This window comes from Apus apus, chromosome 3 (assembly GCF_020740795.1).
Source record: "Apus apus isolate bApuApu2 chromosome 3, bApuApu2.pri.cur, whole genome shotgun sequence".
In the NCBI taxonomy this organism is placed as follows: Eukaryota; Metazoa; Chordata; class Aves; order Apodiformes; family Apodidae; genus Apus; species Apus apus.
Genome location: NC_067284.1, coordinates 6443448 through 6459909, shown reverse-complemented (window position 1 = coordinate 6459909; position 16462 = coordinate 6443448). Strand labels below are relative to the sequence as shown.

General features: G+C 34.6%; 1 protein-coding gene across 2 annotated transcripts in view; it reads right to left on the bottom strand.

Annotated features, from left to right (window-relative positions):
• Positions 1 to 16462, bottom strand: part of ASCC3 (activating signal cointegrator 1 complex subunit 3) — a 246586-nt gene that overhangs the window by 115777 nt on the left and 114347 nt on the right. The window lies entirely within an intron of this gene.

Below are 16462 nucleotides of genomic sequence, written 5' to 3'. Positions count from 1 at the left end.
TAGGTAGTTCCATCATAATTACTTAATCTATACATTGCTAAAACTGAAGATAAGAGGGCCATCTAATGCCATCTGATGCAGAGAAATGTCCCCGGAAACTAAAGTAACTGCCTGAGTATTTGAGACAGGTCATTTTGCCAGCAGATTGATATGGCAGGGCTCAGTTTGACATTAGAACACTGTAGATGTCTACATGCAGACCTGTAGAGCTGAAGTAAGAGCCTGAGCACCCTTTACAGACAATGAGCACCAGGCAGAAGGCTCATACAGTGCTCCTGCTCTGTGACCACCCCATGTCTGCTCAGACACCAGCTCAGGCATCCTCTTGGCTCCACTGCCTGAAATGCTCTGAACTACAACAGGAGCTTGGACACACCACGTGTTTGTAGTTACCATGTGCAGCCTCCTAGAATCTGTGTGCTATGATCTTAGGCTTGAAAAGCACCCCACTGGCATGTTTCAGGCTTAGACTAATGAACAAGAATTACCCTGGAAAGAAATGAAGACAAAATAGACCTCAAAATAACTTTCCCTTGCAACAAATGTGTATTGTAACTGACTCAGGTGGTATTGTCTCAATACTCTCAGATGGCATGTATCAATAATAGCTCTTAATTATAACTCAATATTCCAAATTAATAGGAATTTGCATTATCTGTTTTCACATTAAATCCCTACTTATTCTGACACTGAGCATCTCCTATCAGAGAGAAGCTGAACAAAACACTTGAAAAGTTTATGGCCCTGTACATGAAAATTGATCAGATCACCCTATAGTTTTAAATGCCTGAACATAAAAGAACTAAAGAACATCATGGCAAAAATAGGAATGGAGATTTTATATCCTTTTTTTGGTGACATTGGCAACTTAATCAGGCAGCATTATTTATCATTAATTAATTTTGTACTTGTTAGAAACCCCAAATACAATTCCCATAGTGCTTTCTCTGCCATGAGCAAAATTATGCAATTCATTCACAGAATCTGTCATCACCACAGCCAGTACAGGTCACAGTGCTACCTAAATGATTGGCAAGAAACAGTTTTCTCCAATGTGACAAAGTTAATAAGAACATACTATAAATGAAATGTTCCCAAACTTGTTGTCACACAAAGTATGGGATTAAAAGCCTAGATAATCTCAGTTTTCCCCAACAACAAAAAAGAACAACAGATGTTGAAGTGACTTTTTCTTCTGATCTGTGCAAATTTCTACAGTTATTAATTTTACATTAGAGAGTAAATTTTGAGTTCTCTGTTTGATGGAATGAGTTGCCTGTGAAACCCTGAAGTTGTCTCAAAGTCCTCAGTACAAATTCAGCCACAGAGGAAAAAAGGTTTCCACTAATACCCAAAAGAAGGATAAACTTTATGGGTAATCCCATCCCCACCCCCTAAAATCCCCAAAGAAAATGCCTGATAGAGTGCTGGCACAGATTCAACCTCCACCTTTACACACAGTATACACTTTATATTACAGAACAGAGAATCAAATTTAGGAAAGTAGATTTTTTCTGTATCTGACGGTTTCCTGTGTTTACACCCTTCATAGTCACCATCAATGTTGATATGTCTCTCTTCCAAAAAAAGACACAAATTCATAAAGCTATTTTGCAAAGCCGTGTCTAAGAGTAAGCAATTCATCTTCATGTGCTTTCTCCAACTAACTGCAGTTCTGATACCTGAAACTAATTTAATACATGTATTTCATATAAGTAAATACATACTTGAAAGATATATATATTGAATGGTTCTATTTATTATTAAATGTTATTTCAGTAACCAAAACAATTACTAACATAGAAAAATACATGCTTAAAAATGTCAGACAAATTTTTTTACCCTTCTAAAACATGAAATGTTATGGAATTTATAATCTTTTTAGCAACAGTGAACATAGTCCATATTATATTATTGTACATGTACTTTGTACATATATATACAAGTATCTTATAGAGTAGACTTATTACACATGTAACTTATCTTGTGTTTTATACATTAATCCATTAATGTATGCAAGAAAAGAAAAGGAAAGGAAGAAATGAAGGAATAAGAAAAAACTATCTCAGAAATTTCTTAAGAACATAAAGAACTCATCTCTGAGGCCAAGCAGAGAGCTGCACCTCAGGATAGATGCCTGGAAGCAGAACGTGCTTATGTATTTATCTTCAATCCCCACTCCTCAAAATGCTCTCAAGTGAAACAATGAACTACGGCCTTTTCCCCACGATAAAATCAGCATCATCCACGGGCCTTAAAAAGAATGGCCACACGGTGGCTCTCGCTGCTCAGCATTGAAAACTACCACTGAAAACGAAATGATGAAGAATCCCAAGTCACCTTGTTTTCTTAAAAATGTGATATGTAAGTGATATGTTTCACCTTATTTATTCTTAGAAACGTTTTTGTCCACAATAGACTAATATTTTGAAGCCATTTTAAATTTAATTTGTTCCTCAACATCATGAACCCTTAAACAAAGAATTAGTGGGGAAATAACTAATTCCATCGAGTCTGAAAGATTCACTTAAGAGCCTTCTCTTGCTTCTAAGGGAAATTCAGGTCCCCCCAGCTCCCTGCTAAGAGCAGCTATCAACTAGATCTACTCAGCTATTAAAATCTGAGCCATCTTGAATAGCTGGCATTCATATACACATAACTGAAAGTATCTATTTACTGTTTCTGGATTAAATTAGTTTTCTTACCACTATCTGTTTCATAATGAAAACTGCATGAAACATCTACATCAAACATGAATTTGCAAGTTGAAAGAATCTTACACATCTTGCTTTTTTCCCCAATATGCTCTAGTTGTACTGTTTAAATTCTCAATTACCATTTTATTTTTCCTTTTACAGGTTTATTAATAGTTGTGGGTTTTGTTGGCAACCTTCAACCCATTTCTGTGGTCACTTCAATTTAATAAATATATCTGTTTTCAATTCATCTTAATTTTTCCCATAAGTGTGGAAATCTGAAATTTAAAGAAACTGGACCATGTAGGAAAAATAAATAGGGCTATGATAGGCAAACGAGTAAAGAATTGCAGACCTGTCCAGTACTCTGAAAGGTTAGAAATCCTTAACCATCATCTTGCATATATTCCTTATACAAGAGATCCTGGTGGTTACTTCACAGAATATGATCCCTCCTCACAGGAACAAAATCTAAGAGGACACCCAAAAGTAACTGTAGCAGTGGTTTTGAAATTACATGCTCATGGAGCAAGAAACCAAGTATGTTTTCAGTGCTACACTGCAGTAAAAACACCTTCTTATTACGCTATAGCTATTGAATCAAGAACCCAGAAAAATAATTTATGCGTGCATCAGGTCATTAAAAAACTTTAAGTAATACTGGTGAACCTGTATGAGTGTTTTTACTCATGAATCACTGGGACAAACCCACATTTTCTTATTGCTTTCACTTCCAGAAGTTGGCAGAAAATCCACATCTGCAAAAAGTTTAAACACTGTGTTGTGTTTTCTCTATGAAACACTATTTTGTAATGTGTTAAGCTCTGTCCTTTTGGCTTACTCTGAAGCCAACATTCTCTTTCCTGTTAGCTTCAATATGTTTTTCAATGAGATCCTTCAACTGCAAAGCAACTAGGCCTCTCTTTAGTTGTTCAGCAATACTACAGTTTAAATGAAAACATGGCAATACAATGCTAAAGGTTTCAAACTCTTCTCAGATTCTGACTGTTGTCCTTGATGAACACATGTAGCACAATACTGGGATTAAGTGATCTCTACAATCTAAAACTGCACTGGAATGCTACATCTGATTACAAAAATAATGTGTATCAAAGCCAGAAGCACGCTCAGACAGAAAATGTGCAGTACTTTTAAACCTTGATGCAACAGCTTTTGATTCCTGAGCAAACTGCTTTTATTATTATTCCAAAGAGTCTAGAAAGGCCTTTGCAAATCTTTTGAAACTCAGAATTTTAGAATCCAAGCAATCAAGGACTGCTAGGTTTTTAGTATTTAGTCAACAGTTGTCAATATTTTAGAACTTCCAAATTTATAAGCCAACATTGAACTCACTTCCTACAGTTTTTGTCTATTTTAAGAAAAGATAGAGAAGACTCCCTAGCATACCAATTACTAAACTAGAAGTCACAACCTTAAACACAGATATGACAGTTTTGCAAAAGACAAATTCAAATTTCATCTCATATTGTTAATACATTATCATAATCAAAGTGGATCATACAGCACCATCTGTAGAAAATGACAAATCCTCACAGCAGTTAGCAGAAATAAACATGGCTTCTTCAAAAATTATGCTCAAGGTCATTATTCAAATAGCCAACATTTTTAGAGAAACTCTTACAAGTACTTATTTGGGAAAAAAAAAAAATAATAAAGAAAATTCAGAAACCTCGATACTTTTCAAGGTTTTGATGCATAAAAAAGCAGAGGTGGAATTTGTCAGTCAAACTGAACAGCAGCCATAAAATATTGCCTTTCAAAGAACCAAGATGCTGCAAACTCAAGTGGACTCAAGTGCACTAATGATGTGCAGGGCAGACTACCTCAGGTCTTGATGAGTTGAGAAAATCAGCAGCTGTATATAGAACATTTTTCCTCAGGTAACAACTACTGTGTTACACAGTTTTATAAAACCCCTATTTATTTTTCTTGCCTGAAGATATTTTTTGATTGTTAGAAAAAACTAACTTAATATACATGTTTTTACTTATCTTTACCTACACAAACTTCATTTTGGTCTTAGTCCTCCTGTATCTATTGGGAAACATGGATAACTGCCTAATTATTTTTTTTTTTAGAACCTTTGCTAAGTTTCATAAAAATCTTCCAAAATTTAAGGAAGTTCCTGGCCTATGTCCAGATCTGCCTCAGCAATAAACTTTTTCACAGTTTCTGCCTTCTGTCACTGAAAAGGACAAGTTTGCACAACAGAGAGGTTGTGCATAAACTTGTGAAATCATGTATGTAGCTTTTTGACAGATGGGATAAACCATCACAATATTTTCTGGAAAGCTTCAAATACTTTTCATTAGGCATTTTTAAATGGCTGGGCACACAGGAAAGGTATATCAGCATGCGGATTTCCATTGCAATAGGGACAAAACATAAATGTGAGAAACTTGCTGGTGAGGCACTGGGAAGGATAGAGGTTCAGGGTTCCCTGGCTGCACAAACACTGTCAGAAACATGCTGGTACTATTCTTTATTAAAGAGGTAACAAAGGCCTATATTTTTATTTAGAATTAAAATGGACCAATGGCTGATTAACTAATTGTTGATAGCTATATAGATAGTGCAAGTTCTAACAGGCTTATATAAAAAAAACCAGTGCATGATTATAATCTATAAATGAATCACAATTTAAATTCCAATACTTTTGAGTTAAGAAAACTAAATATTCAAAATCTTTGCTAAGATATCCTAACTATTATTGGTTATTACAAAGTCAGGATGATGCTGAAAACTTCTCCTTGTATAATTAGAACTGTTTTGAATGTGAATTATAAAAATATATATAAATTCTGAGCCAAAAAACTTTCACATTGGAAAGTTTTCTGCAAATTTTTTGGAAAAATTTTCAGGCCATATGCACATCATCTGAAAATATGTCAAAACAGGATCTGTCCTGCTTGGCTATTGTAGTTTTTCTGGTTTTCCTTACAGGTTAAGAATGATTTTACCCAAGTCTGAAGCTGAACAAAATCGCTGCCTGAAACGCATTCCAATTAATCCCACACATTTAGTGTCCAAATGTTCAAGAAGTATCACCCCAGTTCTTAATATTCTTTTACTGTCCCATTCTAGATTATGTATTAGAAATGTTGACAGGATTAATCTTAAATGGCTTTTCCATTTGGAATATGGTAAAGACTAGGACGTGGCACTTGTGGGTTTTTAGAATTTCTTAAAATATTTAGTGCATATATATGTGACTGTTGCTTGCAGAAGAAACAGATTCTGCTTGTTCCACAGCAGCTGGCAACAGAACAGGCATTCAGAAGACCATAAACCAAATCTTGCTTCTTAGTCAAGTTGGTTGTCCTAATAGGTAAAAATCAGTATTTGACAGGAAGGAAATATCCTAGGAAAAAAACTTAGCCCAGTGTCAATGCTTTTCAGTATGTCTTATCCAAATAAGAACAATGAATCTGTTTAAGACCTTGTTCTACCAAAAGCCTACCATTTTTCTTGGAATTTCATGTAAATAAGATTTTAAATTCTAGAAGTTTACATTTTCAATTGTTTGAGATTTATTGACAAAAAGTAATTCTTTAATCTATTTCTGCTGATACTATTTAGATGTTCGGTGGGATGGGAATGGGAATTAAATTTTTCTAAGAATTGCTACTTAATCATTAAAATTCAGAAATTCTCTTTTTATTGCTGTCTACCTATCTGCACTCTTCCAGCACTTTATCACACACCATAGACTTCCAAATCTGCCTCCTGCTTTTTAGCTATTTTACTTTCATTCCATAATACAGAGTAAGCTCAATTTTTGTTATCTACCAGTTTTTCTTACAGTTCATGCACAGTCTGTGTATACTCTAGACTTGTGTTAGTCTAGTTCCCACTAACATAATCAATAATTTTAAATTCTAGTTCTGTCTTTGGGTCGAATGAGCCAAAAATTATTAACCTGGGACATTTACAAAGACATGTTTATATGATGTTAATTCAAAATCTCAGCAGTGGGAAGAAAATGATATAGGGTTTTATTTTTTTATATTAGGAAATCTGAAATCAGTCACTGCTGGTTTTGATGCAACAATCTGCTAGCAACAAAGAGAGGTTTCTGAAAGAATTAAGCTGTTCAATAGAGATTTGGCAAATTCAGGCAAAATTCTAATTTCACTGTATTAAGGGTGATATGCAATGGTATTTGTACATCCTAAAGCTGTCTGTGGTTTTATACAATACAATGCTCTTCTCCAGGACAATGATTTCTGACAAGCAGGTATCCTTTGAAACCTTGGCTGGCTTTTGAAATGCCAGTTCAAAGGAGCTTAAGATGAATTTAAAAAAATCAGAAGATAAAACTAAACATTGTATGCATCAAAGCTTTCATATCTTCTGGCCTCCTACTATGGAGAAGTGTTGATAATATAAAACATATATAGGATATGCTAAAAACCAGACTGACCATACACACAGTACAACTTAAACCAGACAAAAATTATATGGCAATAAATATTTGTAACTCTCTAGAAAAAAATTACTTTCCAAAAGTATCATTAATAATTTTTTAATCTATTTTGTTTTCTCCAAAGGACCTCCAGCTCTCAGCATGTGGTATTGACTGACTGTGGATCAAATTAAACTCCCTCACTCTTAATGGTTTCTTCTAATTGCTCTTTTATTTAAAATTCTTAAAAGCATGCACAAATTTTACTCATTACTTCAAAATTCATTATAACTAAGACATCATTGCAAACTTCAGCACAAAAATAGCTCTGTCCAGTTCTGATGTACTCTACATATTGTGCAAATAAACTAAAGGAATAGTCAAAAAGTCCAACTAAATTTGCCTAAATTAGGGTATTTTGGGGGGCTGTAAATGGAAAGTGGATAATAACTGAAACAGTAAGCATAGGTAGCTAAACAATTCCATCAAGCCATAATCAAAATTAACTGTATTTGCAAAGCTTTCTTATTTTGAAGTAAACTAAATTAAGATTATGAACTGAAGTGAAATTTAATTTTTTTTTTTCCATCTGGTATGAAAATCATGTTTGCTAAATGAAAAACTGAATCAAGCATCTGATTGTACCTCGTGAAAAAAATGTTTGCCACAGTCTGGGTTTAACAGGAGGAAATCTATCCATACCTAAGTGAAAAATATTTCATGCAACAGGTTAATTAATTTAACTGTACTTATTCTAACAATGTTTTTAAAGAGAGAGGGTAATATAGTTTCCTATGTTGCAGTGATGTTTTATATCAAATTAGGTATTTCTGAACGTGTATGTTTCAATTATGCCAGGTCAAAAAAGCCAATTAAAACCAATTTGGGTTAAAGATATCCTATATATTTATCATTTAACAATATAAGCAAATAAATCCACACAAATCCTCAGGGGGCAAAAGAAACATGGTCAGTTAATTGTGGTATTTTGAACATTAAATAAGCCTAGAAGAAGGCACACAGACTTATCCTACAGAGTAACTGTGAACTAGATGCTTTGTTATTAATTTTATTTCAGGAAAGGCCACTACAAAGGGTGTTCTGTGATGGTTTGCATCTTTGAAGCAATGACCAATAGCTTAAAAAACTCAAACATTATCACCTTCAGTTGTGACTCCAAAGAATAGTAGTTTGAGACACCTGCAATGATCCTTTATAAATCAACTGTGAAGCTAGAGAAAAAACTAAAATCAAATAAAATTCACCGGACCTCAAAAATTTACTCTGTTTAGATTCTGTAAAACAAATATAGTTTCTATCAGAATATCCATCACTGAACAGTATCAAGTTTGAGAATGATTACCATTAAATAAAAAGTACCACTAATTATCAACAAGCAACATTCAACAAGTACAAAGCAGAAAAAAACACAAATTCCTATTAACTTTTCAATCATTGCTCTTCATTACTAATAATTACTCCAGCTACACCACTTCCTGACAAATGAATTCCTAAGTAGACAGGATCTCTTTAAATACCATTATCTAGTCAGCATATGGTTTCTATAATAGGCTACTTACATCACATGTGACCAGAACCATTTGCCAGTATGGTTTGGTGCACCCTATAAAGAAAACATACCTGAAAAATATGATTATTGTGTACAGTCTGGCTGTGAACATATTGCACAAGATCATGCATTGTAGCCAAGAACTAACTGGCACATCTTGGAAAAGGACTGCAACACCTAGGGGTCATTAGTAAATGAAGCATTTCTTTTTTAATTTATTAACTGGAACAATCCCTAGGGATTAAAACCAGCTGAAAGCAGCTGAGCCAGCCAAGCTCTTTAAGGGAGGGCAGAAGAGGGGCTAGGGCAGAGAACACCTATGCTGACTTGAATATTAATCTTATAATTTCCTCTTGTTGGAGTGTTCACAAGTGACCAGATTATTTCCAGCCTTTGTACCTGTTAAATGACAGAAGAAAATATGAACAGAGCTTTATCTTCTCAAGTAATATATATTTATATATAAGTAATATATATTGAATATATAACTGAACTTCTTTACACATGGTAAAAGCAAACACTGGCAAAAAACCAAAAGTAGGTAGTAAACCATGGTGTAGAAGTGGAAAAATAGTAGTAGTCCTGTTTCCTTGTGAATATGAAAACCATCATAGTGGGGTTTGCTTTTGTTTTTCCCTCTTGAATGGCTTTCAAGTTTTCTTTTGAAAGGTGTTTCTTTACTATTAGCACAGCTATATAATATCCATATATACTTTAAGTAATGATGGGATTTCAAGTCGGAATCATCGTACCCAGGGAAGCTACCAGTTCATAACTACTATAAAAAGACACAGCAAACTCCTTTTTGAAATGGATGACATGTTAAAACATTCTAGCAGCTAACTGAAAGGGGCTTTTTACAGTCAAAAGAAAAAAGAATGATGCATGACTTTTCTGTTAGCAACCCAGAATGAGGTTAAAACTTCAGGAAAGACAAGCAGATCAAGAAATTCTCATGTAAGAAATAGCTAAGCATGCATAGGAACATAGTTAAATAAATTACAGCTCTAAAACATGCACTTATTTATATTGAAATTATTTAGTTTTACAGGAACATGAACATTTATGCCAAGTTTAAAGGAAAAAATACACATCTGCTGCTACACACTGTGCAAACTTCTGTGAGTGCAGAATCAATCCAATAACTTGTTGGAATTACTCATGACAGTAAGTAATGTCATAGCCTGACATCAAGGAACCTCCATGAGCCTGATATTGTTCCCATATCCCAGAAAGAAAGAAGTTTCAGTGTATTTTTTGATCAAAGACATAAAAAAACCCAACAATCTTAGATTTAAATAAAAAATATTCCTTCATATAATACAACTTTGATTTTCAGTTTCTAAATATATAGGCACAAATCACAGAATCACAGAATGCCAGGTTGGAAGGGACCTCAAGGATCATCTGGTTCAACCTTTCTTAAGTACTACTACAGTTTATATGACAGGCTTAGCATCCTGATGAAGACATTTTTAAAAATGTATTTACCTTAAGACCTGAATTGACTGAATGCAAATACTGCACATACCTCGCAGGAGGCTGTGATAATCTTCATTTAAAGAAAGAAGCTTAATCATAGTATAAATATGACAACAGTTTTGAATGATCTTACTGAGCACATTTAGTATTAATCGTAAATTATCATCAACAATGAAAGGGGACACTAACACATCCCCAAAGCTGAGGGGAAGCAACACATCATCTTACAGTTTGTCAGAGCATTTCCATGGAGGATTAGTAAGAAAAATCTTACATTTACAGTGATCAAATCCATCACCAGTTTTAACCTGAGTAACTCTGAAATTGCTGAAAAGTTGTGCAAAAAAGTGTAAAAGGCCTTTCTGTAGTTCCTTGAACCAAACCATCAGCACTCCTGTCAGCTGTATTTTCAACCTCAGAGATCACTCTAGAAAAAGTTTTCCTAACCTATTTTGCTTCTAGAAGTGCCATTACTAACACAGCCCAGCCTCTGGAAGGAGAACAAATATTCATGAGGCAGCTTTCTAGTGGTAAACAGAATAAAACTAAGCATTTCAGCACATCAGGTGAAGCCTCGTGATAGATAAAACAGAATATATGATCAAGCCCATAGATTAGGGGGAAAAAAAGGTCCATTTTATTTTTCACATGATAGCAGAGCACTGTTGTTTGATCCCCCAGTGGTGTAACTGTCAGAATTCAAGAGACAAGCCAACAACTCTGAAATCCTTGGATCAAAGACTGATCTTCAGAAAGACAGTTGATAATGGAATTAAATCGGTACTACTTATTGTATATACTTTCTGATTAATAGCAAAACCACTAGAAAATTCCAGCAGGCTGTATATAATATACAGGGGTACAGAGAACTACAAATAGAAAACAGGACTACAAGTCCAAGGCTGTACAAATACAATTTCTAAAGTGACACAAAAAAGTATCATAACAAATATAAATCAAACTTCAGATGTTTTTTCTTTTTAAAGGTCAAGAAAAGCAAAAAGAAATTGTTTACTGTTTCTGTCAACTTTTTATTTCAGTTTACAACAGTTAATGCCTAAGTTAACTCTAATATATAGGAATTTTGAAAAAAACCCTGAAGGCATTTTTCTATTGTTCATAATTTATTTCTCAGTAAATAGGCCTCTCTAAAAGCTAAATGTCTATTTATATCCCTCTTCATACTAAATTCCACAGCTCAGGATTCATTAAAACAGTAGGATCACTACATACAGAACACATTTTGCTTTAAACCATCAGTTGTTGGGACCACATCACCTCCTGAATTTTGTCTCTGACCTTTAAGCAGGACTACTGAATAAACTATCCCATGAAAGAAATATAAAGAACTTCATTCCATTCTCCAAACAATAATTAGCCAATATTTTTAAATAGTAAAAAACCATGGTAATTATAAAAAGATAGGGAACTTCAATATATGTTTGACATTTAATATAGCCTAATATATTTGAATACATATCCTCATTTTATTTGTATAGTTTTTAATGGCATACCAAATATTAGATGTTATTAGTAAAACAAAAATAAAATGAGGATTTGCTCTGAATAATTAAATGTCAAACAAATGATTACACCTCAAATATTTGATGAATGTTCTCTAAAAATTAATTTCTAATAATTTAACAACATTCGACAGATAATTAAGAGGATTAGTAAAATTGCTTTCAAAGGCCAGCAAGGAATACAATGCTTTTTACCATTCTATTTTTCAGTTCCTCCTGTGTATTCAAGTAGCCTTCACTTACACTTGCTGTGTCTAGACTAGAACATGCATGATTTGGGCATTGCTTATTCTTCTAAGTCACACACTGGATTTCAGATGTTTCTAAACATCTTCTCCATCTAATACAGTGAACACTGTATACAGAATACAAAATAAGGATTGTATTACATTACCAAGATTATTCTCTGCTGGGTATTGCTAACTTTCATGTCAAATGAAATGGGAAGACTGAATGGCCTGTAGTCTGATATTTTGAGAACTGTGCCAATAAACATCACTTTATACAAGAGAGCTCTTGTCAGACAAACATGATATTATTATTATTATGTAGCTTAAATTAATCACTCTGCATCACACAGCATTGATATAATACAGTTAGACTTCTGTCAGAAATCTCATTTATTTGGCGTGGCACTGGGAACTTAGTACTATATAAAATTAATTTCACTTATTAAGGAGATTAAAATTAAGCAATGATGATCAAAGAAATTAACTGTATACGGAAACTTTGACTTGACAGAATGTCTAACGAGGTTCTTCAGAGATCCAAATTCTCTAATTTCACCCATGGATATTTGGTATTTGTACTGGTGACCAAAAATTTGAAATGTGATCACACTGATTAAAGGTACAAGTTTGGAAATCAAAAGCACTCTGAAGGAATGGCAACAGTTGCAAGGACAGGTCAGTTCCACAGCACCATTTTGCTCACCTACAGGTTGAGCTTTGAGAACAGAGAACCTAGGTTGTGTTTTGAGAATGGATTTTAAAAAGAACCCTGGAAAGCTGTTAGAAGTCATGTGTTTTATCATGTTAATATTCAGTTTATTGTATAAGATGTGTCTGATTCACAGCATAAGGCATATGAACTGCTGTGCCAGGTCAGACTGAAAAGACCGTTGAGAGGAGTAATCTCTCTGAAGAGCAAATGCCTAAGGAAGAGTATGTATTAATGTTCTATCCACTACTCTCCTGGATACCAGAAATTTGCTATTAAGAAACTTATTGAGTAGTTTGACCAATCCCAGATAACAATTTGCTATTCTTTTATTGAATAAGAACTCTCACAGTGAAACATTTTAATCAGTGGAAAGATCCCAGGTCTAGAGTAGGGGGGAGGCCAGTTCAGGCTGGAATTAGACTTTGTTGCTGTATCTCAAACAGAAATTCAGGCCTTGCTCAACGCTGTACACCACATTATAAACATTTCACAACAGCTGGTCCTTCTTGTCCACAAAAACTATGAATCCATTAGTGTGTGTCTGCAGTGTTTCTGACTTTTTTTTCCCCCAGACAGTTTTAATGGCAGAAAGAGGAACAGTTATAAATCCTGGTGACAGTCACTAGTGCCTACACACTTAGGCCCTGTCTGTACACCAATGTGGTACTGAAGTTCTTAGTAAATTTCTCCAGTACTAGAATTACCAGTGGAGGAGAAAATTCCTACACGTTCAGGTTACCTGAACATAGATGTGCATTGCATATGCTTCAGAGAGTGATATTCCAGCCCTAGGTGTTGAATTACAGGATGGGTTTATTGAATGGGGAGCAGAAACTTAAGGGAAAAAAAAAAACCTTTATATTCAGCCTGACTTCACTGTGCCTTCTGTCTTTATCTGTTACACTTTCAAATCTTCCAAAATTGGAGTGCTAAAAGTTTCTATGACAAAACACGTGATTATAAAACCCTTTGGTAAGATACATGAACATTATTGCTGTTACTATAGTAACTTCTGTTAGAAATATTTACTGCTAAGAAAGAAGAAGAAAATTTAGACTGAACAGTGATAGTTTTAATAACACACCCCCACATGGTCTGATCACTGAAATCTCTGGTGTACTCGTAAGTCTTAATATGTCAGCCTTAATTGTTTAGCAAAATGTTGCTAGCATATTATTCATTTTATGTTTATTGATTGTTTATGCAGAGTTGCTGCCTTGGCAGAGTATATATTTTATTTGATTAGTATCCTTATTGTGGTAACTGTGTATAAATAAAAATATGTCTCAAAGATATATGCTCTGGCATAATAATTTCAATCTGTGATGTGCATTTTTATTTTAAACAGCAACAAGTTTCCTATGAACTGAGAAAAGTATTAGATTTTGTTCATATCTTAAAAATTCCTTTGGCAGACAGTATTTATCAGGTGACAGAACCTATGAAATACCTAGTTTTTCTAGTAAGTAAAATTAAACTAATTTAACTTCTTTGTTGAACACCTCCTGAAAGAGGGCAATTGGAAGTATGTAGGGGAAAATTATTGGCAAAGTTTTGACAAAAACTTCAGTATGACTAGGCCTTCATTCTATTTTTTTTTCCTCACTCCAAGTTTATTTGTGTCAATGAAGAAGCCCTTAACTATGCTGGAGTATGTAATTTGTACAATTATAATAACATCAATAAAAACATTAATATTATTCTTCAAGATCTAGGTCATATTTACATGCATAAGAAGTTAAATAATGTCAATTTGAATTAATGTAAAATGTGTGTATCACATGTACTGATCACTGGAATAATTTATTATTCTGTCTCTTGATAGTCATGTGTACTATGCTGGAGCACACAATTCTCTCTAATTCATTGCTATGATTTTCACACCTCTTCCTTCTTATCAGTCCATGGCTATAAATTTGTTCTGCTACCAAGACTCCTACTACTTGGTCTTGCTTTCCAAGCCAATCATCATCAGCTTTGTTCATAACTGCATTTAGTCTCATCATTTGCTCTCTTCCTAAGTACTACTTCTTAAGAAATTTTCAAATTCTCTTGGGAAAGAGCCTGTAATTTCTCACATCGCATTTTCCTGCTTTAAGTTCCTTGTAGTTTCTCTACAAAAGAGTTGAAATTCCCTCGGGAATTTGTTTAGAACAAGTAGTACGTTTCACATGAATGAATATAGTGACAATATTTTATTCACATTATATATTAATAGCATTTACAGCTAAGCTTACAACAAATATTGATTTTCATTACCTCTTTCTTTCCCAAGTTCCTGCACCATGATGCGAAGTCATGACTGCCTTCAGTGAAGGTGAACTGCTCCCTATTTAAGCCATTTCTTCTGCGTAAAAGCAGTGAGATTCGTCTACTTCATGGAAGATTCCCAGGGGATTCTGCCATGTAATTCTCTGAATAAGCCAAAGACTGCTCTGCTAAAGACCACAGCCCTAATGCTCACTGTTTATCACCACAGATTTCCTCTGAATACTGAGCTTAATCGCTGCAACCAAACTTGTCCTTTGTGCCAACATTTGCCTTGCAGTCCTACCCTGCTTGAGCAGCAAACCAAGTAGGGGCCTGGCTGGATTAAAAAGCCGTCTCTGAAAGCAGCCTATGAACTTCATGGGTTGCCTGAAAAATGCTATCACAGTCCCAGAAAATGGCTGAAATTTCCCGTAAAAATAGAAGGACTGCCAGCAGGAGACTTCTGCCAGTAGCTCCTATCAAGTCACCTCCACTACCTCCCCACAGACTGTGATCTGTCATAACCTCCTTGTCTGTTCCTTGCTGCTCTGATCTTGAACCAGACAGGAGCTGCACATGTCTGGGTGTGGATCTCTGCACAGCCAAAGATCTAACTAACAGAGCACAACTCCCTCTTTCCTCTTCCCTGACTGCCCTTTCTCATAAGGTATGTAAGATGCATTGCCTCAGAAATGTAACGTGCCTGCTATAGCCACAAGTAGTAAGTATTGTAATCTGTGGACCATTCCCCACAGTATCACATCAAAAGACAATCACATTACACATCACTTTCTGAAGCAGTCAGAAGTGCTATAAACAGGGCTAATTCTTCCTGTTGATGTACTGTAGACTAGCACACCTTTCAAAATGCCTTTTACAATACTATGACTCTAGAATTTCCTGCCCAAGCTTAAGAGCAGTCAGGAAAGAGGCTGGTCACAACCAGGATACCCCAGCAGGGCAAATTCTGGCAACCAACAGCTCAATCCCTCCTGGAAAATTGTTACTGGGAACAAACAGCTGACTGAATGTGTTATTTAGGCTGGCAGCATATGATCTAAAGATGGTAAGACAACTACTATAAGGAACAGAAAATGAGCTAATTAAAAAAATACCCTGATTTCAAATGTGTTTTTCATAGTTGAAAAATAAATCAGAAGAGAATCTCTATCAGTATCACAGATCTTGTATTACTTAATGCAAGAGACACTGACTCAACAGGAAGAAGACACTTGATCCTGATTTAAAGATGTCTTCTCTAAAATAGAATTTTCTTTACATTTCAGAAATTTGAATTTACCAACTGTAACATCTACACTCTGCCTATAGTCTGAATGAATCTGTAAGGCTGTATCAATCACTTCACATTCTCTTTAGAGGTATAAAATAAGTTAATGTATTTATTAGATCTAAAGGCAGACACAATATCTAAAAGCCTCCCAAAATTTTTAATTGATAGAGGTCCAAAATATTTAAGAGTTTATCAACACATTTGCCATTGAGAGAAGGCACCTTGTACATACATTAAACTTCCTACAATGAGTAAATATATCCTCAGTGTTCTGCTATTTAC